This window comes from Pristiophorus japonicus, chromosome 14, assembly GCF_044704955.1.
Source record: "Pristiophorus japonicus isolate sPriJap1 chromosome 14, sPriJap1.hap1, whole genome shotgun sequence".
Taxonomy (NCBI): Eukaryota; Metazoa; Chordata; class Chondrichthyes; family Pristiophoridae; genus Pristiophorus; species Pristiophorus japonicus.
In genome coordinates this window covers 56983381-57009020 of record NC_091990.1, presented here as the reverse complement: position 1 = coordinate 57009020, position 25640 = coordinate 56983381, and positions in this window count along the sequence as shown.

The following is a 25640-nucleotide window of genomic DNA, read 5'->3' as shown; positions in this document are numbered from 1 at the left end:
TACCCTTTCCTTATTAGCCCTCCCAAAGTGCATCACCTCACACCTTTCTGAATTAAATTCCATTTGCCACTGCTCTGCCCACCTGACCAGTAGATTGATATCCTCCTGCAGCCCATGACTTTCCTCTTCATTATCAACCACACAGCCAATTTTAGTGTCGTCTGCAAACTTCTTAATCATACTCCCTATATTCAAATTTAAATCATTGATATATACCACAAAAAGCAAGGGACCCAGTACTGAGCCCTGTGGAACCCCACTGGAAACATCCTTCCAGTCACAAAAACATCCATCACTCATTACCCTTTGCTTCCTACCTCCAAGCCAATTTTGGATCCAACTTGCCACTTTGCCCTGGATCCCATGGGCTTTAACCTTCATGACCAGTCTGCCATGCGGGACCTTATCAAAAGCCTTGCTAAAGTCCATATATACTACATTGTACGCACTACCCTCATCGACCCTCTTGGCTACCTCCTTAAAAAATTCAATCAGTTTAGTCAAACACAATCTTCCCTTAACATATCCGTGCTGACTGTCCCTAATTAATCCTTGCCTATCCAAATGGAGATTTATCCTGTCTTTCAGGATTTTTTCCAATAATTTTCCCATCACTGACGTTAGGCTGACAGGTCTGTAATTACTCGGCCTATCCCTTTTTCCCTTCTTAAACAAGGGTACTACATTAGCAGTCCTCCAATCCTCCGGCACCATGTCCATATCCAAAGAGGACTAGAAAATGATGGTCAAGGCCTCTGCTATTTCCTCTTTCACTTCGCTCAATAACCTGGGATGCAATTCATCTGGGCCTGGGGACTTATCTACTTTCAAAGCTGCTAAACCCCTTAATACTTCCTCTCTCACTATATTTATTTCATCTAGAATAGCATGCTCCTCCTCTATAGCAGTATCTGCATTACCCCTTTGCTTTGTGAAAATAGATGCAAAGTATTCGTTAAGAACCGTGCCAACATCTTCCGCCTCCACACAAAGATTACCCTCATGGTCTCTAATAGGCCCTACCCTTTCCTTAGTTACCCTCTTACTCTTAATATATTTATAGAACATCTTAGGGTTTTCCTTAATTTTACTGGCCAAGAATTCCTCGTGTTCTCTCTTAACATTCCTAATATGCTTTTTAATTTTGCCTCTTAACTTTCTATATTCCTCCAAAGATTCTAAAGTATTTAGCCATTGGTACATGACATAAGCGTCCCTTTTTTCCTTAATCCTCCCCTGTAAGTCCCTAGACATCTAGGGGGGATCTAGAATTATTTTTTCCCGCCTTTTTCTTTAAGGGCACATGATTGGCCTGAACCTTTCGGATCTCCTCCTTGAATGCCTCCCACTGTTCCGACACCGATTTACCCACAAGTAGCTGTTTCCAGCCCACTATGGCCAAATCACTCCTTAACTTAGCAAAATTAGCGTTTCCCCAATTCAGAACTTTTATTCCAGGCCTATTCTTGTCCTTATCAATAACCAACTTGAATCTGACTGAATTATGGTCACTGGCACCCAAATGCTCCCCCACTAATATCCCTTCAACCTGCCCAGCTTCATTCCCCAAAACCGGCCCCTCTCTTGTTGGGCTTGTTATATACTGACTAAAAAAGTTCTCTTGAATGCATTTCAAGAATTCCGCACCCTCTATACCCTTCATACTAAATTTGTCCCAATCAATATTTGGATAGTTAAAATCCCCTATTATTACTACCCTATGTTTTTTAGACTTCACAGCAATTTGCCTAAATATTTGCTCCTCTATCTCCCTCCCAATGTTTGGGGGTCTATAATATGCACCCAGCAGTGTGATCGCCCCTTTTTTTATTTTTCAATTCGACCCATATGGCCTCAGTTGATGATCCCTCTAACATATCATCCCTCCTCACCGCTGTAATAGTTTCTTTAATCAGTACCGCAACCCCCCCATCCCCCCCTTTTTACCCCCCTCTCTATCTTGCTAAAAATCCTGTAGCCAGGAATATTGATCTGCCAAACCTGCCCCTCTTTCAGCCATGTTTCTGTAATGTCTATAATATCATACTCCCAAGTATCTACCTGTGTTCTTAGCTCATCCGCCTTATTTGCTATACTCCTTGCATTAAAGTATATACCATTTAGCACAGAAAGACCTCCTTACTTACTACTTACTAAGCTCTGTTTCCTCTGTCTTACAGATTCGCTTTCTAGATTCTTGCTATCCAACTTCTGCTTTACTTTCTTCCCTTTTGAATTCATTCTCAGGCTCCCATCCCCCTGCCAAGCTAGTTTAAACTCTCCCCAACAGCACTAGCAAATCTCCCCGCGAGGATATTGGTCCCGGCGCTGTTGAGGTGCAACCCGTCCGGTTTGTACAGGTCCCATCTCCCCCAGAAGCGGTTCCAATGGCTCAAGAATTTAAAGCCCTCCTTCCTATATCAATTTTCCAGCCACGTGTTCATCCTTTCTATCCTTCTATTCTTATACTCATTAGCACGTGGCACTGGTAGTAACCCAGAGATTACTACCTTTGAGGTCCTACCCTTTAATTTTCTTCCTAGCTCCCTAAATTCTTCCTGTAGGATCTCATCCCTCATTTTACCTATGTCATTGGTCCCGATATGGACCACAACCTCAAGCTGTTTACCCTCCCCCTCCCAGGATGCCTTGTGTCCGCTCTGTGACATCCTTGACTCTGGCACCAGGGAGGCACGTCTACGGCCTGTCTGTTCCCCTAACTATAGAATCCCCTATCACTAGGGCTCTTTAGTTCTTCATCCCTCCGCCCTGTGCAGCTGTGCCGCCCGCGCTGCCTTGGCATTGGTTCTGGCTGCACTCTCACCAGAGGCACCATCATCCTTACCGATACTCAGAATTGAATATTGGTTTGAAAGCAAGATGGTCTCATAGGGGGACTCCTGTGCCACCTGCCTAGCACACCTACTACATCTGGAGGTCACCCACTTCCCCTCCACCTGCGTGCCTTTAAGCTGCGGTGTGACCACCTCCTGAAATGTGCTATCCACATAATTCTTATCCTCGCGAATGCACCGTATTGACTCCACCCGCTGCTCCAGCTCTGAAACGCGGATCTCGAGCAGTTGAAGCTGGAGACACCTCCTACACACGTGGTTGTCTAGGCTGCGCGAAGCACCCAGGACTTCCCACATGCCATAGGATGTGCACTCCACGGGACTGAGCTGTACTTCCATCCCTCTAGTTAGACTTATTGATATGTCCTTACTATACAGTATAAATGCACATGAGGCCCATACTTGAGAGAAGGTCACTCTGTGACCAGTTACCTTTATTACCAAGACCTCAAGTGATGAAGATGGGTGGAGCTTCCCCTTTTATAACTGAAAGTCCAGGTTAGAAGTGTCTCCCACAAGTTCACCCCTTGTGGTTAATGTTCTCAAGGTGTACAACTTAGGTCAGCTTATACATGGGTTACAATGATAGTTGAATACATGACCTCACCTCTCTCCCAAAGTCTTATTGGGATCACAGGTTAAGTCTCTCTGGTAGTTTACGCTCCCTTGTAGAGCGCCTGAGTTGGGGCTCCGGTTGTTGGGCGCTGGCCTGAATGTCTGCTGTTTGCGGTGCCTCAGGCCTGTCCGGACTGCCCACAGTGATTGGGCTCTCCTCCACTTGGTTCCAGTGTTCGGTCACCTGTGGTGGAGTAAACTCTACATCGTGTTCTTCCTCTGCTTCTTCTATGGGGTTGCTGAACTTCCTTTTAGTTTGACCCACGTGTTTGCGGCAGATTTGTCCATTGGTAAGTTTAACTACCAAAACCCTATTCCTCTCTTTGGCAATCACAGTGCCTGCAAGCCATTTGGGCCCTGCAGCGTAATTAAGGACAAAAACAGGGTCATTGACATCAATACATCGCGCCTTCGCATTTCTGTCATGGTAGTCACATTGTGACTGACGCCTGCTCTCAACAATTTCTTTCATAGTAGGGTGTATAAGGGATAACCTGGTTTTGAGCATCCTTTTCATTAGCAGCTCTGCGGGTGGAACCCCTGTGAGCGAGTGTGGTCGGGATCTATTGGCCAACAGGAGGCGTGATAAGCGGCTTTGTAGGGAACCCCCTTGGATTCTGAGCATCCCCTGTTTGATTATCTGCACGATTCGTTCTGCCTGGTCGTTTGAGGCCGGCTTGAGTGGTGTTGTTCTGACATGGTTGATTCCATTGCCTGCCATGAAGCCCTGGAATTCAGTGCTTGTGAAGCACGGGCCATTGTCGCTGACCAAGACATCCGGTAGACCATGGGCGGCGAACATTGCCCGTAGACTTTCCTTCGTGGCAGAGGATGTGCTTGAATTTAAAATGGCACACTCAATCCATTTGGAGTAGGCATCTACTACAACCAAAAACATTTTTCCCATGAAAGGACCTGCATAGTTCACATGGATGCGTGACCATGGCTTGGCGGGCCAGGACCAGGGGTTAAGAGGGGCTTCCCTGGATGCGTTGCCCAGCTGAGCACATGTGTTGCACCTGCGAACACAAAATTCCAGGTCTGCATCTGTCCCTGACCACTAAACGTGTGACCTGGCAATTGCCTTCATCATGACAATGCCCGGGTGCTAATTTGAAGTTCTATGATAAACGCCTCTCTGCCCATCTGGGGCATGACTACTCGGTTTCCCTGATGTCACGTATGTAACCATCATGCAACGGTACTCTTCATGTAACTGTAACCTTCATGCAACTCCTGTACACTGTACTTATACCCTAGAAATGCACACACTGACCACAGGGGGTGAACTTGTGGGAGACACTTCTCACCTGGGTTTCCAGGTATAAAAGGTGAGGTCCCACCCAGGGTCAGCACTCCTTGGTCCTGGGAATAAAGGTTAAGGTCACATAGTGATTGTGTCTGCAGTGCGTGCCTCGTGTGGATTTGTAGTAAGGTGCAGGGACACCACATTTGGCGACGAGAAACGGGAATCACCGAACCAGGGGGATGGCCACCGGTAGCACAGAGGAATGTTACTGTGTGGGTGAGGACTGGGTGACTTCGTGAAGAGCAGAGCTTTGTCACAAAGGACTGTCTGGGAGCAACAGCGGCTAACAAGCAGAGGGCACATCTACTGACCAGCTGCGGACCACAGACGTATGCGCTGATGAAAGACCTGCTCGCACCCCAAAAGCCAGCGGACAAGTCCTTTGAAGAGCTCAGCCTGCTAATCAGTGAGCATCTCAAGCCGGCGAGTAGTGTACACATGGCCCGGTACTGGTTCTGCACACACTGGCGTCGGGAGGGACAAAAGATCTCAGACTTCGTTGCGGACCTGCAGCGCTTGGCCAGTCTCTGTAAGTTCACAGACGCCTGCAGGGCGGAGATGTTAAGGGATTTCTTCATTGAGGGCATTAATCATGCCGGGATTTTCAGGAAGCTCATAGAGACCAAGGACTTGACTTTAGAAGGGGCGGCGTTGATAGCTCAGACCTTCATGGCAGGGGAAGGGGAGACCAAGCTAATTTACGCACGCAGCTTCTGGTCCCAACATGGCGATGGACCAGGGAGTTAACATGGTGAACACGGCTCGGGACACTACAGGCAGGCAAGGGCATTTCAAAACCGCCCAGGCAGCAAAAGACTCTAGGGTGGGCCCGCAACAGGGACAATGGAAAGGGGATCAGCAATTCACGCCATCACGAGGAACAATGCGTCCCGCGATGGGACCATTAACATCCACCATCAGAGTGCTTAGAAACAACCAAATGGGCAATCAGAGAGGAATGCCTGGTAACAGTCCTTTTGTTAACAACAATCTCAGCCAATGCTGGAGGTGCGGGGGTAGACATACTGCGAAAAGCTACAGGTTTCAGCAATATACCTGTAGGATTTGTAATGTCAGTGGACACTTGGCCAGGATGTGCAAAAAGGCTGTAGCGAGGCTAATCTGCAAGTCAGAGGAACCAGACGAGGGGTCTGCAATGCAGGATGATGCCTGGGGAAAAGCCATGTATGCTGAAGTTCAGCGGGTTCACGTGGCTGACATCCACAGCTCATACACTAAAACGCCACCCATGATGATGAAAGTTTTATTGAATGGCGTCCCGGTGCGCATGGAGCTGGATACGGGCGCCAGCCAGTCACTTATGGGCGCCCAACAATTTGAGAGACTATGGCCACACAGAACTAGCAGGCCCAAACTGGAACACATTGACACGCAGCTACGGACGTACACCAAAGAGATCATCCCAGTGCTAGGCAGTGCAAACTTGGTGGTAACACATAATGGATCACAGAACCAGCTGCCACTCTGGATCGTCCCGGGAAATGGCCCCGCGCTCTTGGGGAAGAGTTGGCTAGCTGAGATGAATTGGAAATGGGGGGATGTGCACGCCATTTCATCTGTGGAGCGAAGTTCATGCTCACAGGTCCTATAAAAATTCGGGTCACTGTTTCAACCCGGTGTCGGAACGTTCAAGGGCACTAAAGTAGTGATACGCATCACTCTGGAGGCCAGACCAGTACACCACAAAGCCAGAGCGGTGCCGTATGTGATGCGTGAGAAAATTGAAAGTGAATTGGACAGGCTGCTCAGAGAGGGCATAATTTCGGCTGTTGAATTCAGCGACTGGGCAAGTCCTATCGTTCTGGTCCTTAAAGCAGATGGCTCGGTCAGGATTTGTGGCGACTACAAAGCCACCATCAACCGAGTGTCGCTGCAAGACCAATACCTGCTCCCGAGAGCGGAGGACCTTTTTGCCACGCTGGCAGGCGGCAAGCTGTTCACGAAGCTGGACCTCACCTCGGCCTACATGACTCAGGAACTGGCTGAAGAATCCAAGCTTCTGACCACCATCACGACGCACAAGGAATTATTTATCTACAACAGGTGTCCTTTTGGCATTCGTTCGGTGGCAGCTATCTTTCAGAGAAACATGGAAAGCTTGCTCAAATCCATTCCTGGAACAATCGTATTCCAAGGCGACATCCTTATAACGGGGCAAGACATCGAGGAACACCTCCACAACCTGGAGGAGGTGCTACGCCAACTGGACCGGGTAGGCTTGCGGCTGAAAAAGGCCAAGTGTGTGTTTTTGGCCCCAGAGGTCGAGTTTTTGGGCAGGAGGGTTGCCGCAGACGCGATCCAGCCCACTGAATCTAAAATGCAGGCGATCCGCCGGGTGCCCAGGTCCGGCAACACGTCGGTGTTGCAATCATTCCTGGGACTTTTGAACTATCTCGGGAACTTTCTGCCGAACTTAAGCACAATGTTGGAGCCGTTACACATTCTCCTGCGTAAAGGTTGTGAATGGCTTTGGGGGGACTGTCAAGAACAGGCTTTCAATAAGACGAGGAACCTGCTGTGTTCTAACAAACTGTTGACTTCGTATGACCCTTGTAAAAAACTGTTTTTAGCATGCTATGCATCATCCTACGGGGTTGGGTGTGTGTTGCAGCAGGGTAATGATGACGGCCGACTCCAACCGGTGGCTTATGTCTCCAAGTCACTCTCCCAGGCAGAGTGTGGATACGGCATGGTCGAAAAGGAAGCACTCGATTGTATTCACGGTCTGAAAAAGATGCACCAGTACCTTTTCGGTAGACGGTTCGAGCTAGAAACGGACCACAAGCCGCTAACATCCCTGTTGTCCGACAGCAAGGCTGTCAATACCAATGCGTCAGCCCACATACAGCGATGGGCTCTCACGTTGGCTGCGTATGAACACACCATACGGCACCGGCCAGGCACCGAAAATTGCGCTGACGCGTTCAGCAGGCTCCCACTGGCCACCATTGAGGGGGCTTCGGAGCAGAGAGCTGAGATGGTCATGGCCATTGAGGCTTTTGACACTGCAGGCTCCCCCATCACAGCCCACCAGATCAAATTCTGGACCAACAGAGACCCCCTCCTATCCATGATAAAGAAATGTGTCCTGACTGGGGACTGGGCGCCCGCACACAGGGCGTGCCCCGAGGAAGTCAGACCATTCCAGAGACGGATGGATGAGCTCTCCATCCAAGCCGACTGCCTGCTATGGGGCAGCCGGGTAGTCATGCCCCAGAAAGAAAGGGAAGCGTTCATCAGGGAACTCCACAGCAAGCACCCTGGCATCGTGTTAATGAAGGCCATTGCCCGGTCACATGTATGGTGGCCGGGGATTGACTCAGACCTGGAACACTGGGTTCGCAGGTGCACGACATGTGCCCAGCTGGGAAATGCCCCCAGGGAGGCCCCACTCAGCCCATGGCTCTGGCCCACCAGGCCATGGTCACGTATTCACGTAGACTATGCGGGCCCGTTCATGGGGAAAATGTTCCTGATCGTTGTCGATGCATACTCGAAATGGATCGAGTGCATCATATTAAACTCGTGCACGACATCCATCACCGTGGAGAGTCTGCGTACGGTTTTCGCCACCCACGGCTTGCCGGACATCCTGGTCAGCGACAATGGCCCGTGTTTCACCAGCCATTAATTCCAGGAGTTTATGTCGGGCAATGGCATCAAACACGTTTGGACAGCACCGTTCAAGCCGGCTTCCAATGGCCAGGTGGAACGCGCGGTCCAAGTCATAAAACAGGGCATGCTACCCATCCAAGGACCCTCCCTTCAGTACCGCCTATCGCACCTCCTGCTGGCCTACAGGTCCCGGCCGCACTTGCTCACGGGAGTCCCGCCAGCGGAACTCCTCATGAAACGCACGCTTAAAACGCGGCTGTCCCTCATTCACCCAGACTTGGCAGACATTGTTGAGGGCAAGCGCCAGTCCCAAACCGAGTTCCATGATCGAAACGCAAGGCAGAGGTGTATAGAAATGGATGACCTGGTATTTGTTCTTAACCATGCTTTGGGACCCAAGTGGCTTGAGGGCACAGTAATTGGCAAAGAAGGGAATAGGGTCATAGTGGTCAGACTAAACAATGGGCAGAGATGCCGCAAACACTTGGACCAAGTAAAGAAAAGGTTCAGCACAGACACGGAGGAACCTGAAGAACAGCATGAGATGTCACCCACACCACTGCCAGTGGATGAGCAACAAGGACAGTCCACAACATGCTCAGTCTCTGCAGCCAGGCCGGACAGGCCGGAGTCACCTCAGGTGACAGAGACACATGCTAAGGCTCAGCCACCAGAGCCACAACTGCGGCGCTCCACGAGAGAGCGTCGACCACCTGAAAGACTTAACCTCTGACACAAAAAGACATAAGGGGGGAGATGATGTCATGTATGTAACCATCATGCAACGGTACTCTTCATCTAACTGTAACCTTCATGCAACTCCTGTACACTGTACTTATACCCTAGAAATGCACACCCTGACCACAGGAAGTGAACTTGTGGTAGACACTCCTCACCTGGGTTTCCAGGTATAAAAGGGGAGGTCCCACCCAGGGTCAGCACTCCTTGGTCCTGGGAATAAAGGTTAAGGTTAAGATAGTAAGGTGCAGGGACACCACACCCACAGTAGGCAATCAGCCTGAATCGAGAGTTCATCCTTGCGCCTATGAAACGGTTTAAATTCCTTAGGGCATGCCCCGTACGTGGCTGCCCAGTCCCCATTCAGGACACATGTCTTAACTAAACACAGTAGCGGGTCTTTATTTGTCCAGACATTAATCTGACGGGCTGTCACAGGTGAGCCTTCGCTTTCGAAAGCTTCAACAGCCATGACCATCTCAGCGTCATGCTCAGTTGCCCCCTCAGTGGTGGCAAGTGGGAGCCTGCTGAGTGCATTGGCGCAGTTTTCAGTGCCCGGTCTGTGCCGAATTGTGTAGTCATAGGCGGCTAACGTGAGTGCCCACTTCTGTATGCGGGCCGATGCATTCGCATTTATGGCCTTGTTGTCGGCCAAAAGGGAAGTTAGGGGTTTCTGATCTGTCTCCAGCTCAAATTTCCTGCCGAACAGGTACTGATGCATTTTTTTTCTGCATATACACATGCTAGCGCTTTCTTTTCTACCATCCCGTAACCCCTTTCTGCCTGGGACAGATTTCTGGAGGCATAAGTTACCGGCTGTAACTGACCATTGGCATTCACATGCTGCAACACACACATCAGACCCCATAGGACGACGCATCGCACGTTAAAACAAGTTTCTTACACGGGTCATATAACATTAACAGTTTGTTGGAGCATAACAAATTGCATGCTTTATCAAAAGCCCTTTCCTGGCTGTCCCCCCAGATCGAATCGCGACCTTTGTGTAGGAGCTCTAACAGCGTGCTCAATTTGGGAATAAAGTTACCAAAATATTTCAGGATCCCCAGGAATGAACGCAGCTCCGTCGTGTTACGGGGTCTGGGTGCTTTCTGGATCACTTCCGTTTTGAACGCAGTAGGTCTGATCCCGTCTGCTGCTACCCTCCTCCCCAGGAATTCTACCTCGGGAGCTAAGAAGACGCACTTCGCCTTTTTCAGTCGCAGACCTACCCGGTCCAGTCTGCGTAGCACCTCCTCCAAGTTGTGGAGATGTTCTTCAGTATCGCGACCCGTGATGAGGATGTTGTCTTGAAAAACCACCGTCCTTGGAATCGACTTGAGGAGGCTTTCCATGTTTCGCTGAAAGATCGCAGCGGCCGAGCGAATCCCGAACGGACATCTGTTGTACTCAAACAACCCCTTGTGTGTCGTGATGGTGGTCAGCTTCTTCGACTCACTCACCAGCTCCTGGGTCATGTAAGGTCAGCTTATACATGGGTTACAATGATAGTTGAATACATGACACTTATCTAGTTTAAAATCTACTTAAAAAGAAATAGAGAAAAGAGAACGTAACCAACTCACCTCACCGACCTCTGTGGCCTCCCGACCTCTCGGCCTCCAAACTCACGACCTACTTAAAAAGAATTAGAGAAAATAGAGAAAAGAGAGCTAATTACCAACTCACCTCAACGACCTCCCAGCGTCCGAACTCCCGGCCTCCAAACTCCCGACTCGCCAACCCCAGGACCTACTGACTCGCTGACCTCAGGACTACCGAATCGCTGACCTCAGGACCTACCGAATTGCCGACCTCCGGGCCTACCGACTCACCGACCTCAGGACCTACCGAATTGCCGACCTCAGGGCCTACCGACTCGTCGACCTCAGGGCCTACTCACTCACTGACTTCAGGGCCTACCGAATCGCCGACCTCAGGGCTTACCGATTCGCCAACCTCAGGACCTACCGACTCACCGACCTCAGGGCCGACCGGCTCACCGACCTCAGGACCTACCGAATCGCCGACCTCAGGGCTTACCGATTCGCCAACCTCAGGACCTACCGACTCACCGACCTCAGGGCCGACCGACTCACCGACCTCAGGGCCTACCGACTCGTCGACCTCAGGGCCTACCGACTCACCGACCTCAGGACCTACCGACTCACCGACCTCAGGGCCGACCGACTCACCGACCTCAGGACCTACTGACTTATCGACCTCAGGACCTACCGACTCACCGACCTCAGGGCCTACCGACTCACTGACTACAGGACCTACTGACTTGCCGAACTCAGGGACTAGCGAATCGCCGACCTCAGGACCTACTGACTTACCGACCTCAGGACCTACCGACTCACCGACCTCAGGACCTACCGACTCACCGACTACAGGACCTACCGACTCACCGACCTCAGGGCCTACCGACTCACCGACCTCAGGGCCGACCGACTCACCGACCTCAGGGCCTACCGACTCACCGACTACAGGACCTACTGACTTGCCGAACTCAGGGACTAGCGAATCGCCGACCTCAGGACCTACTGACTTACCGACCTCAGGACCTACCGACTCACCGACCTCAGGACCTACCGACTCACCGACCTCAGGACCTACCGACTCACCGACTACAGGACCTACCGACTCACCGACCTCAGGGCTTACCGAATCGCCGACCTCAGGGCCTACCGACTCACCAACTACAGGACCTACTGACTCACCGACCTCAGGGCCTACCGACTCGCAGACCTCAGGGCCTATCGAATCGCCGACCACAGGACCTACCGAATCGCCGACCTCAGGGCCTACTGACTCACCGACCACACAAGACCTACCGAATCGCCGACCACAAGACCTACCGAATCGCCGACCTCAGGACCTACCGACTCACTGACTACAGGACCTACCGAATCGCCGACCTCAGGGCCTATCTACTCACCAACCTCAGGGACTACCGAATCGCGGACCTCAGGGCCTACCAACTCGCCGATCTCAGGGACTACCGAATCGCCGACCTCCTGAACTCGGACTCCCCAGAACTCATGGACTCTCCTGCTCTTGTCACGGACTCTCCCGTTCTCGTCACACTCTTTGATTCATTTCAACTGCTGTCATCAAAGACATCTAGGCAGTCAGGGCCCGCTGGAAGGAGCACTTCAAAGATCTCCTCAATTGAGACTCTGCCTTTGACCCGAGTGTTCTCGATTCCCTCCCGCAGCATGCTACCCGCCACCATCTCAGTAAAACCCCAGCACTGCAGGAGGTAGAAGATAGACTATGAAGGAAACTAGCACAAAATATAAAAATAGATAGCAAGAGTTTCTATAGGTACATAAAAAGGAAAAGAGCGGCTAAAGTAAATGTTGGTCCCTTAGAGGACGAGACCGGGGAATTAGTGATGGGGAACATGGAGATGGCAGAAATGCTGAAGAAATATTTTTTATCAGTCTTTACGGTAGAGGACTCTAAAAATATCCCAACAGTGGATAGTCAAGGGAATATAGGGGGGGAATAACTCAACACAATCACAATCACTAAGGAGGTGGTACTCAGTAAGATAATGGAACTAAAGGCAGATAAATCCCCTGGACCTGATGGCTTGCATCCTAGGATCTTAAGAGAAGTAGCGGCAGGGATAGTGGATGCATTGGTTGTAATTTACCAAAATTCCCTGGATTCTGGGGAGTTCCCAGCAGATTGCAAAACTGCAAATGTAACGGCCCTATTTAAAAAAGGAGGCAGACAAAAAGCAGGAAACTATACACCAGTTAGCCTAACATCTGTGGTTGGGAAAATGTTGAAGTGTATTATTAAGAAGCAGTAGCAGGACATTTGGAAAAGCATAATTCGGTCAAGCAGAGTCAGCATGGGTTTATGAAGCGGAAGTATGTTTCACAAATTTGCTGGAATTCTTTGAGGATGTAACGAACAGGGTGGATAAAGGGGAACCAGTGGAAATGTTGTATTTGGACTTCCAGAAGGCATTTGACAAGGTGCCACATAAAAGGTTACTGCACAAGATAAAAGTTCACGGGGTTGAGGGTAATATACTAGCATGGATAGAGGATTGGCTAACTAACAGAAAACAGAGAGTCGGGATAAATGGTTCATTCTTGGGTTGGCAATCAGTAACTAGTGGGGTGCCACAGGGATCAGTACTGGAATCCCAACTATTTACATAGAAACATAGAAACATAGAAAATAGGTGCAGGAGTAGCCATTCGACCCTTCGAGCCTGCACCACTATTCAATAAGATCATGGCTGATCATTCACCTCAGTACCCCTTTCCTGCTTTCTCTCCATACCCCTTGATCCATTTAGCCGTAAGGACCATATCTAACTCCCTCTTAAATATATCCAATGAACTGGCATCACAACTCTCTGTGGTAGGAAATTTCACAGGTTAACAACTCTCTGAGGAAAAAGTTTCTCCTCATCTCAGTCTTAAATGGCCTACCACTTATCCTTAGACTGTGTCCCCTGGTTCTGGACTTCCCCAACATCGGGAACATTCTTCCTGCATCTAACCTGCCCAGTCCCATCAGAATTTAGATGTTTCTATGAGATCCCCTCTCATCCTTCTAAACTTCAGTGAATACAGGCCCAGTCAATCCAGTTTCTCTTCATATGTCATTCCTGCCATCCCGGGAATCAGTCTGGTGAACCTTCGCTGCACTCCCTCAATAGCAAGAATGTCCTTCCTCAGATTAGGAAACCAAAACTGAACACAATATTCCAGGTAAGGCCTCACCAAGGCCCTGTACAACGGCAGTAAGACCTCCCTGCTCCTATACTCAAATCCCCTAGCTATAAAGGCCAACATACCATTTGCCTTCTTCACCGCCTGCTCTACCTGCATGCCAACTTTCAATAACTGATGTACCATGACACCCAGGTCTCGTTGCACCTCCCATTTTCCTAATCTGCCGCCATTCAGATAATATTCTGCCTTCGTGTTTTTGCCACCAAAGTGGATAACCTCACATTTATACACATTATACTGCATCTGCCATGCATTTTCCCACTCACCTAACCTGTCCAAGTCACCCTGCAGCCTCTTAGCATCCTCCTCACAGCTCACACCGCCACCCAGTTTAGTGTCATCTGCAAACTTGGAGATATTACACTCAATTCCTTCATCTAAATCATTGATGTATATTGTAAAGAGCTGGGGTCCCAGCACTGAGCCCTGCGTCACCCCACTAGTCACTGCCTGTCATTCTGAAAAGGACCCGTTTATCCCGACTCTCTACTTCCTGTCTGCCAATCAGTTCTCTATCCACGTCAGTACATTACTCCCAATACCATGTGCTTTGATTTTGCATACCAATCTCTTGTGTGGGACCTTGTCAAAAACCTTTTGAAAGTCCAAATGCACCACATCCACTGGTTCTCCCTTGTCCAGTCTCCTAGTTACATCCTCAAAAAATTCCAGAAAATTTGTCAAACATGATTTCCTTTTCATAAATCCATGCTGACTTGGACCAATCCTATCACGGCTTTCCAAATGCGCTGCTATTTCATCTTTAATAATTGATTCCAACATTTTCCCCACCACTGATGTCAGGCTAACCGGTCTATAATTACCCGTTTTCTCTCTCCCTCCTTTTTAAAAAAGTGGTGTTACATTAGCTACCCGTCAGTCCATAGGAACTGATCCAGAGTCGATAGACTGTTGGAAAATGATCACCAATGTATCCACTATTTCTCGGGCCACTTCCTTAAGTACTCTGGGATGCAGACTATCAGGCCCCGGGGATTTATTGGTCTTCAATCCCATCAATTTCCCTAACACAATTTCCCGCTTATTAAGGATTTCCTTCAGTTCCTCCTTCTCACTAGACCATCGGTCCCCTAGTATTTTCGGAAGGTTATTTGTGTCTTCCTTTGTGAAGACAGAAACAATGTATTTGTTCAACTGGTTTGCCATTTCTTTGTTCCCCATTATAAATTCACCTGAATCTGACTGCAAGGGACCTACATTTGTCTTCACTAATTTTTTTCTCTTCACATATCTATAGAAGCTTTTGCAGTCAGTTTTTATGTTCCCGGCAAGCTTCATCTCATACTCTATTTTCCCTTCGTAATTAAAACCTTTGTCCTCCTCTGCTGAATTCTAAATTTCTCCAAGTCCTCAGGTTTGCTGCTTTTTCTGGCCAATTTATATGTCTCTTCCTTGGATTTAACACTATCCTTAATTTCACTTGTTAGCCACGGTTGAGCCACCTTCCCCATTTTATTTTTACTCCGGACAGGGATGTACAATTGTTGAAGTTCACCCATGTGATCTTTAAATGTTTGCCATAGCCTATCCACCGTCAACCCTTTAAGTATCATTTGGCAGCCTATTCTAGCCAATTCACATCTTATACCATCGAAGTTACCTTTCCTTAATTTCAGGACCCTAGTGTCACTCTCCATCTTAATAAAGAATTCTACCATTTTATGGTCACTCTTCCCCAAGGGGCCTCACACAACAAGATTGCTAATTAGTCCTTTCTCATTACAAATCACCCAGTCTAGGATGGCCAGCCCTCTAGTTGGTTCCTCGACATATTGGTCTAGAAAACCATCCCTAATACAATCTATATTAACGACTTGGAAGAAGCGACTGAGTGTAACGTAGCCAAGTTTGTTGATGATACAAAGATGGGAGGAAAAGCAACGTGTGAGGAGGACACAAAAAAATCTGCAAAAGGACATAGACAGGTTAAGTGAGTAGGCAAAAATTTGGCAGATGGTGTATAATGTTGGAAGTGTGAGGTTATGCACTTTGGCAGAAAGAAATCGAAGAGCAAGTTATTATTTAAATGGAGACAAATTGCAAAGTGCTGCAGTACAGCGGGACCTGGGGGTCCTGGTGCATGAAACACAAAAGGGTCGTATGCAGGTACAGCAAGTGATCAGAAAGGCCAATGGAATCTTGGCCTTTATTGCAAAGGGGATGGAGTATAAAAGCAGGGAAGTCTTGCTACAGTTATACAGGGTATTGGTGAGGCCACACCTAGAATACTACGTACAGTTTTGGTTTCCATATTTACGAAAGGATATACTTGCTTTGGAGGTAGTTCAGAGAAGGTTCACTAGGTTGATTCCGGAGATGAGGGGATTGACTTATGAGGAAAGGTTGAGTAGGTTGGGCCTCTACTCATTGGAATTCAAAAGAATGAGAGGTGATCTTATCGAAACGTATAAGATTATGAGGGGACTTGACAAGGTGGATGCAGTGAGGATGTTTCCACTGATGGGGGAGACTAGAACTAGGGGTCATAATCTTCTGATAAGAGACCGCTCATTTAAAACAGAGATGAGGAAATATTTCTTCTCTCAGAGGATTGTAAATCTGTGGAATTTGCTGCCTCAGAGAACAGTGGAAGCTGGGACATTGAATAAATTTAAGACAGAAATAGAGAGTTTGTTAACCAATAATGGAATAAGGGGTTATGGGGAGCGGGCAGGGAAGTGTAGCTGAGTCTATGATCGGATCAGCCATGATCTTATTGAATGGTGGAACAGACTCGAGGGGCCGTATGACCTACTCCTGCTCCAATTTCTTACGTTGTTATGAATGGGTAGATAGAAAAAAACTGTTTGCGCTGGTTAGGGAGTCTAGGTCTAGGGGATATAGCCTCAAAATTAGAGCCAGGCCTATCAGGAGTGAAGTTAAGGAAACACCTCTACACACAAGGGCTGGTAGAAGTTAGGAATTCTCTTCCTCAAGCGGCAGTTGATGCTGGGTCAATTGTTAATTTTAAATCGGAGATTGATGGAGTTTTGTTAACCAAATTAAGGGATATGGCGCAAAGACGGGTATATGGAGTTCGGTCACAGATCAGCCATGATCTCATTGAATGGCTGAATAGGATCGAGTGGCTAAATGGCCTACTCCTGTTCCTATGTTCCAGTGAGAAGGATACTAATGGACTTCAGGAGGACGTAGACAGACTAGTGAAATGGGCATCACATGAGGATAGGCAATATAAACCAAATGTGCAATTTTAAAGGGGGTGCAGGAACAAAAAGACCTGGCAGTGTATGTACACAAATCTCTGAAGCAGGAAAAGTTAAGAAGGCTGTTAAAAATGCGATGGGATCCTCAGTTTTATTTATAGAAGAATAGAGTATAAAAGCAAGGAAGTTATGCCCCACCTTTATAAAACACTGGTTAAGCTTCAGCAGGGGTATTGAACATAAGAACATAAGAAATAGGAGCAGGAGTAGGTCATTCGGCCCCTCGAGCCTGTTCCGCCATTCAATAAGACTGCTGGTGTATTGTATCCAATTCTTGGCACCACACTTTCATCATCATAGGCAGTCCCTCGAAACAAGGATGACTTTCTTCCACGCCAAAAAAGATGAGTTCACAGATGTTTCAAAGAAGGACCCGAACTACATCCTCAAGGGTGGAAGATGCGTGTGAGTGGATTTTTTTAATGTGTGGTGGCCGTTGCACACCAGCCACCACACGGGCTTGACAGAGCTAGGTCTTGGTCCAGTGGCAAGGATTACCCAAGACGACCGGGGACCACACTTTAGGAAGGATGTGAAGGCCTTAGAGAAGGTGCAGAAAAGATTTATGAGAATGATTCCAGGGATGAGGGACTTCAGTTATACTGATAGACTGGAGAAGCTGGGGTTGTTCTCCTTAGAGCAGAGAAGATTGAGAGGAGATTTGATAGAGGTGTTCAACATCATAAGAGGTCTGGACAGAGTAGATAGAAAGAAATTGTTCCCATTGGCGGAAGGGTCGAGAACCAGAGGACACAGATTTAAGGTGATGGGCAGAAGAACCAAAGGCGACATGAGGAAAAGCTTTTTTACGCAGTGAGTGGTTAAGATCTGGAATGCACGGCCTGAAAGGGTGGTGAAGGCAGACTCAATTTTATCTTTCAAAAGGGAGTTGAATAAGTATCTGAAGGAAAAAAAATTGCAGGGCTGAGAGTTGGGACGGGCCGAATGGCCTTCTTCCATGATGTAACCATTATATGATTCTATTCACAGCCCTCTGGGGTAGAGAATTCCAAAGATTCAAAATTCTTTGAGTGAAGAAATTTCTCCTCATCTCAATCCTAAATGGCTGACTCCTTTTTCTGAGACAGTGACCCCCTAGTTCTAGATTCCCCCGCTAGGCAAAACATCCTCCCAGCATCTACCTTGTCAACCCCATAAGGATTTTATATGTTTTAATGAGATCATGTTCAAATCTGGGTGCCACACTTTAGAAAGGATGTTAAGGCCTTGGAGAAGGAGCAGAGATTTACTTGAATGGTAGCAGGGATGAGGGATTCAGTTATGTGGAGAGACTGGAGAAGCTGATATTGTTCTCCTTAGAGCAGAGAAGGTTAAAGAGATTTAATAGAGGTGTTCAAAATCATGAAGGGTTTTGATAGAGTAAATAAGGAGAAGCTGTTTCCAGTGGCAGAAAGGTCAGCAATCAGAGGACAGAGATTTAAGGTAATCGGCAAAAGAACCAGAGGCGGAATGAGGATGCATTATTTTACGCAGCGCGTTGTTATGATCTGGAATGCACTCCATGAAACAACGGTGGAAGCAGATGCAACAGTAACTTTCAAAGGGGAATTGGATAAATACTTGAAAAGGAACATTTTTCAGTGATATGGGGAAAGGGCAGTGAAAAGGGACGAATTGGAATAGTTCTTTCACAGAGCTGGCACGGGCACTATGGGCTGAATGGCCTTCTTCTGTGTTGTATTGTTCTATGCTTCTATGTGGTCCTTGATGTAATGTAGGAAACGCAGCAGCCATGGCACAGCAAGCTCCCACAAACAGCAATGAGATAAAGACCAGATAATCTGTTATTTAGTGATATTGGTTGAGGGATGGATATTTGCCTGCACACATGGGAAAACTCTTCTGCTCCCTTCTTTGAAATTGAGGGCCCGATTGCCAGGACTTAAGGCCATAAATGGCTCACAAGATGCAGTTTGGACACCCGGTCCTGAATGTCAGTGGTATTTCCACCATTCCCCTGCCATAACCCTGGCGGAACTCACCAACAAACAGCAAGGATCTGGTGGTGTGGGTCTCAGCCATATCGGAGATTTTCCAGCCTGTGTTTTAAGGTGTGGATCCTCCATGTGACAAAAGTTATCGGGGGCGGAGCTAGGGCAAGAACGCCTTATACTAGAAGTTCCCGCTAGCCCAGCTGGCATGTGTAGTACTGAGGCCGGTATGCTCAATGAGGTGTACTGGCTGTCTGAACGGAGTAAGTGGGCCCCTCTGGGGAAAAGGTTCCAGGCCAGGCAAGCAACCTGGACCTGGAGATGCCCCTGCACTGGATGCTTGTGCTCGGGTTGCCAACTCTAGTTGGACATATTCCTGGAGATTTCATCACAGGACCTCTTGCTTCTAACCACACAGCCCAGTCAAGCAACCTTTTCTCTCCATATTTTAATAACTAATAAACAAAATGGTTGAAAGAAAATGAGATCACACTTTTTTAATAAAAAGAAAGATTTGGATTTATAGAGCGCCTTTCACGTCCACCGGACGTCTCAAAGCACTTTACAGCAAATGAAGTTCTTTTGAAGTGTAGTCATTGTTGTAATGTGTGGAACGCAGCAGCCAACTTGTGCACAGCAAGCTCCCACAAACTGCAATGTGATAATGACCAGATAATGTTTTTGTTATGTTGATTGAGGGATAAATATCGGCCAGGACACCGGGGATAACTCCCCTGCTCTTCTTCGAAATAGTGCCATGGGATCTTTTACGTCCACCTGAGAGAGCAGACAGCACATCGGTTTAACGTCTCATCCGAAAGACGGCACCTCTGACAATGCAGCATTCCCTCAGCACTGCACTGTGCTTAAGACCCTATGTGTTTAATACCCAATAATTTTTCTCGCTGGTTCCTCGTAGCAGTGTCCAGGCAATCCTGGCAAACCTAGTTTGTGCCTGTTTGCCTTGTGAAAATTAGATTGTGGAATCAGTGCTGAAGGGCACTAGTGGGCACAATCGGGTGAGGATACAGTTGAGCTCTTCTAGTTGGAGAGTCAGGGCATTAAATGTTTGAGCTCTAATGGGACTATGATGTTCTGTACTATATGTGGCTCAGTGGGTAGAATTCTTACCTCTGAGTCAGTAGGCTGTGGGTTCAAATCCCACTCAGGGACTTTGAGCACAAATTCTAGACTGACACTCCAGTGCAGTACTGATTGCTGCAGTCAGAGGGGCTCTCTTTCAGATGAGATTTTAAACTGAGGTCCCATCTTCCCTTTCAGGTGGATGTGAAAGATCCCATGGTACGAATTCGAACTGAGGGTGCTCCCCGGTGTGTCTTGGTCAATATTTATCCCTCAATCAACAGCATGAGAAACAGACTATCTGGTCATTATCTTGATGTATTTGAGGGAGCTTGCGGTGCGCAAATCGGGTGCCGCATTTCCTACATTATAACACATTATACATTTACTGGAATTCTTTGAGGATAAAACGAGCATGGTGGATAGAGGTGTACCGATGGATGTGGTGTATTTAGATTTGCAAAAGGCATTCGATAAGGTGGCACACAAAAGATTACTGCAGAAGATAAAGGTACGCAGAGTTAGAGGAAATGTATTAGCATGGATCGAGAATTGGCTGGCGAACAGAAAGCAGAGAGTCGGGATAAATGGGTCCTTTTCGGGTTGGAAATCAGTGGTTAGTGGTGTTCCACAGGGATCGGTGCTGGGACCACAACTGTTTACAATATACATAGATGACCTGGAAGAGGGGACAGAGTGTAGTGTAACAAAATTTGCAGATGACACAAAGATTAGTGGGAAAGCGGGTTGTGTAGAGGACACAGAGAGGCTGCAAAGAGATTTAGATAGGTTAAGCGAATGGGCTAAGGTTTGGCAGATGGAATACAATGTCGGAAAATGTGAGGTCATCCACCTTGGGGAAAAAAAAACAGTAAAAGAGAATATTATTTGAATGAGGAGAAATTACAACATGCTGCGGTGCAGAGGGGCCTGGGGGTCCTTGTGCATGAAACTCTTTTAGAGTCTACCTGCAAAACATAAACATTAAACTGTGCCACCCGACCTGGGTGACACACCAGACATTTACAAGGCCCTTTTTTTCCTTTTTTTGGTTTTTTTTTTGTGTTTTTTTTTTTATTTGGGCACTAAAATCACAATTTCTCCGGTGCCCCCTATAAAAGGGAAGGGGACACTAAAAGCACCGGCAGTTAAAACAAATTAAACTTTAAAACGTAAAATCAAATTAAAATTTGGTTGCCGGGCGTGATGATGCACTCCAGTCCCTCCGGTGCCCACCTCTCGCGGAAGGCCGCGAGCGTACCGGTGGACACCGCGTGCTCCATCTCCAAGGACACCCTGGACCGGATGTAAGAGCGGAAGAGAGGCAGGCAGTCAGGTTGAACGACCCCCTCGACCGCCCGCTGCCTGGACCGGCTGATGGCACCCTTGGCCGTGCCCAGGAGCAGTCCTATGAGGAGGCCTTCGGACCTACCCGCTCCCCTCCGCACAGGGTGCCCAAAGATCAGGAGGGTGGGACTGAAGTGCAGCCAGAATTTCAGGAGCAGCCCCTTCAAATAATGGAACAGGGGCTGCAACCTCGTGCACTCAATAAAAACATGGAACACGGACTCCTCCAGACCGCAGAAATTGCAGGCGGCCTGGAAGTCCGTGAACCGGCTTAAAAATTTGTTGCACGGCACTGCTCCGTGCACCACCCTCCAGGCCAAGTCCCCGATGAATAGTGGGAGGACCCCTGCGTAGAGTGCCCTCCATCGGGGACCCCCGCCTCCTCCGGACGGCAAGATGGTACGCCATGGCGTGTCCGGACGGCCGGCGAGGATGGCAAAGTTGAGGGTGTCCTTGTGCATGAAACTCTTTTAGAGTCTACCTGCAAAACATAAACATTAAACTGTGCCACCCGACCTGGGTGACACACCAGACATTTACAAGGCCCTTTTTTTTCCTTTTTTTGGTTTTTTTTTTGTGTTTTTTTTTGGGGCACTAAAATCACAATTTCTCCGGTGCCCCCTATAAAAGGGAAGGGGACACTAAAAGCACCGGCAATTAAAACAAATTAAACTTTAAAACGTAAAATCAAATTAAAATTTGGTTGCCGGGCGTGATGATGCACTCCAGTCCCTCCGGTGCCCACCTCTCGCGGAAGGCCGCGAGCGTACCGGTGGACACCGCGTGCTCCATCTCCAAGGACACCCTGGACCGGATGTAAGAGCGGAAGAGAGGCAGGCAGTCAGGTTGAACGACCCCCTCGACCGCCCGCTGCCTGGACCGGCTGATGGCACCCTTGGCCGTGCCCAGGAGCAGTCCTACGAGGAGGCCTTCGGACCTACCCGCTCCCCTCCGCACAGGGTGCCCAAAGATCAGGAGATTGGGACTGAAGTGCAGCCAGAATTTCAGGAGCAGCCCCTTCAAATAATGGAACAGGGGCTGCAACCTCGTGCACTCAATAAAAACATGGAACACGGACTCCTCCAGACCGCAGAAATTGCAGGCGGCCTGGGAGTCCGTGAACCGGCTTAAAAATTTGTTGCACGGCACTGCTCCGTGCACCACCCTCCAGGCCAAGTCCCCGATGAATAGTGGGAGGACCCCTGCATAGAGTGCCCTCCATCGGGGACCCCCGCCTCCTCCGGACGGCAAGATGGTACGCCATGGCGTGTCCGGACGGCCGGCGAGGATGGCAAAGTTGAGGGTGTCCTTGTGCATGAAACTCTTTTAGAGTCTACCTGCAAAACATAAACATTAAACTGTGCCACCCGACCCGGGTGACACTCCAGACATTTACAAGGCCCTTTTTTTTTTTGTGTTTTTTTTTGGGCACTAAAATCACAATTTTTCCCCAGTGCCCCCTATAAAAGGGAAGGGGACACTAAAAGCACCGGCAATTAAAACAAATTAACTTTAAAACGTAAAATCAAATTAAAATTTGGTTGCCGGGCGTGATGATGCACTCCAGTCCCTCCGGTGCCCACCTCTCGCGGAAGGCCGCGAGCGTACCGGTGGACACCGCGTGCTCCATCTCCAAGGACACCCTGGACCGGATGTAAGAGCGGAAGAGAGGCAGGCAGTCAGGTTGAACGACCCCCTCGACCGCCCGCTGCCTGGACCGGCTGATGGCACCCTTGGCCGTGCCCAGGAGCAGTCCTACGAGGAGGCCTTCGGACCTACCCGCTCCCCTCCGCACAGGGTGCCCAAAGATCAGGAGAGTGGGACTGAAGTGCAGCCAGAATTTCAGGAGCAGCCCCTTCAAATAGTGGAACAGGGGCTGCAACCTTGTGCATTCAATAAAAACATGGAACACGGACTCCTCCAGACCGCAGAAATTGCAAGCGGCCTGGGAGTCCGTGAACCGGCTTAAAAATTTATTGCACGGCACTGCTCCGTGCACCACCCTCCAGGCCAAGTCCCCGATGAATAGTGGGAGGACCCCTGCGTAGAGTGCCCTCCATCGGGGACCCCCGCCTCCTCCGGACGGCAAGATGGTACGCCATGGCGTGTCCGGACGGCCGGTGAGGATGGCAAAGTTGAGGGTGTCCTTGTGCATGAAACTCTTTTAAGTTTACCTGCAAAACATAAAAACATTAAACGGTGCCACCCGACCTGGGTGACACTCCAGACATTACAAGGCCCTTTTTTTTTTTCCCCCCTTTTTTTTTTGTTTTTTTTTGTGTTTTTCTTTTTTGGTTTTTTTTTTGGGCACTAAATTCACAATTTTCCCCAGTGCCCCCTATAAAAGGGAAGGGGGACACTAAAAGCACCGGCAATTAAAACAAATTAAACTTAAAAAAACGTAAAATCAAATTAAAATTTGGTTGCCGGGCGTGATGATGCACTCCAGTCCCTCCGGTGCCCACCTCTCGCGGAAGGCCGCGAGCGTACCGGTGGACACCGCGTGCTCCATCTCCAAGGACACCCTGGACCGGATGTAAGAGCGGAAGAGAGGCAGGCAGTCAGGTTGAACGACCCCCTCGACCGCCCGCTGCCTGGACCGGCTGATGGCACCCTTGGCCGTGCCCAGGAGCAGTCCTACGAGGAGGCCTTCGGACCTACCCGCTCCCCTCCGCACAGGGTGCCCAAAGATCAGGAGAGTGGGACTGAAGTGCAGCCAGAATTTCAGGAGCAGCCCCTTCAAATAATGGAACAGGGGCTGCAACCTTGTGCACTCCATAAAAACATGGAACACGGACTCCTCCAGACCGCAGAAATTGCAGGCGGCCTGGGAGTCCGTGAACCGGCTTAAAAATTTGTTGCACGGCACTGCTCCGTGCACCACCCTCCAGGCCAAGTCCCCGATGAATAGTGGGAGGACCCCTGCGTAGAGTGCCCTCCATCGGGGACCCCCGCCTCCTCCGGACGGCAAGATGGTACGCCATGGCGTGTCCGGACGGCCGGTGAGGATGGCAAAGTTGAGGGTGTCCTTGTGCATGAATCCTAAAAAGTTAGTTTGCAGGTGCAGCAGGTAATCAGGAAGGCGAATGGAATGTTGGCCTTCATTGCGAGAGGGATGAAGTACAAAAGCAGGGAGGTCCTGCTGCAACTGTACAGGGTATTGGTGAGGCCGCACCTGGAGTACTGCGTGCAGTTTTGGTCACCTTACTTAAGGAAGGATATACTAGCCTTGGAGGGGGTACAGAGACGATTCAATAGGCTGATTCCGGAGATGAGGGGGTTACCTTATGATAGATTGAGTAGACTGGGTCTTTACTCCTTGGAGTTCAGAAGGATGAGGGGTGATCTTATAGAAACATTTAAAATAATGAAAGGGATAGACAAGATAGAGGCAGAGAGGTTGTTTCCACTGGTCGGGGAGACTAGAACTAGGGGGCACAGCCTCAAAATACGGGGGAACCAATTTAAAACCGAGTTGAGAAGGAATTTCTTCTCCCAGAGGGTTGTGAATCTGTGTAATTTTCTGCCTAAGGAAGCAGTTGAGGCAAGCTCATTGAATGTATTCAAATCACAGATAGATTTTTAGTCAATAAGGGAATTAAGGGTTATGGGGAGTGGACGGGTAAGTGGAGCTGAATCCACGGCCAGATCAGCCATGATCTTTTTGAATGGCGGAGAAGGCTCGAGGGGCTAGATGGCCTACTCCTGTTCCTAATTTTTATGTTCTTATCACATTTTTAAAGTAGTTCATTGGCTGTAAAGTGCTTTGGGACATCCTGAGGTTGTGAAAGGCGCTACAGAAATTCAAGTTACTCCTTGCCACAGGACCAAGACCTAGCTCTGTCAAGCCCTTGTGGTGGCTGGTGTGCAACGGCCACCCCATGTTAAAAAAAATCCACACATAGGCATCTTTCACCCTTCAAGATGCAGTTCGGGTATCTGGAATATTAGGTCCTTCATTGAAACACCTGTGAACTCATCTTTTTTTGGTGTGGAAGTGGGTCATCCTCGATACGAGGGACTGCCTAAGAAGAAGGGAGAACATAAGAAATAGGAACAGGATTCGGTCATTTGGCACTTCGAGCCTGCTC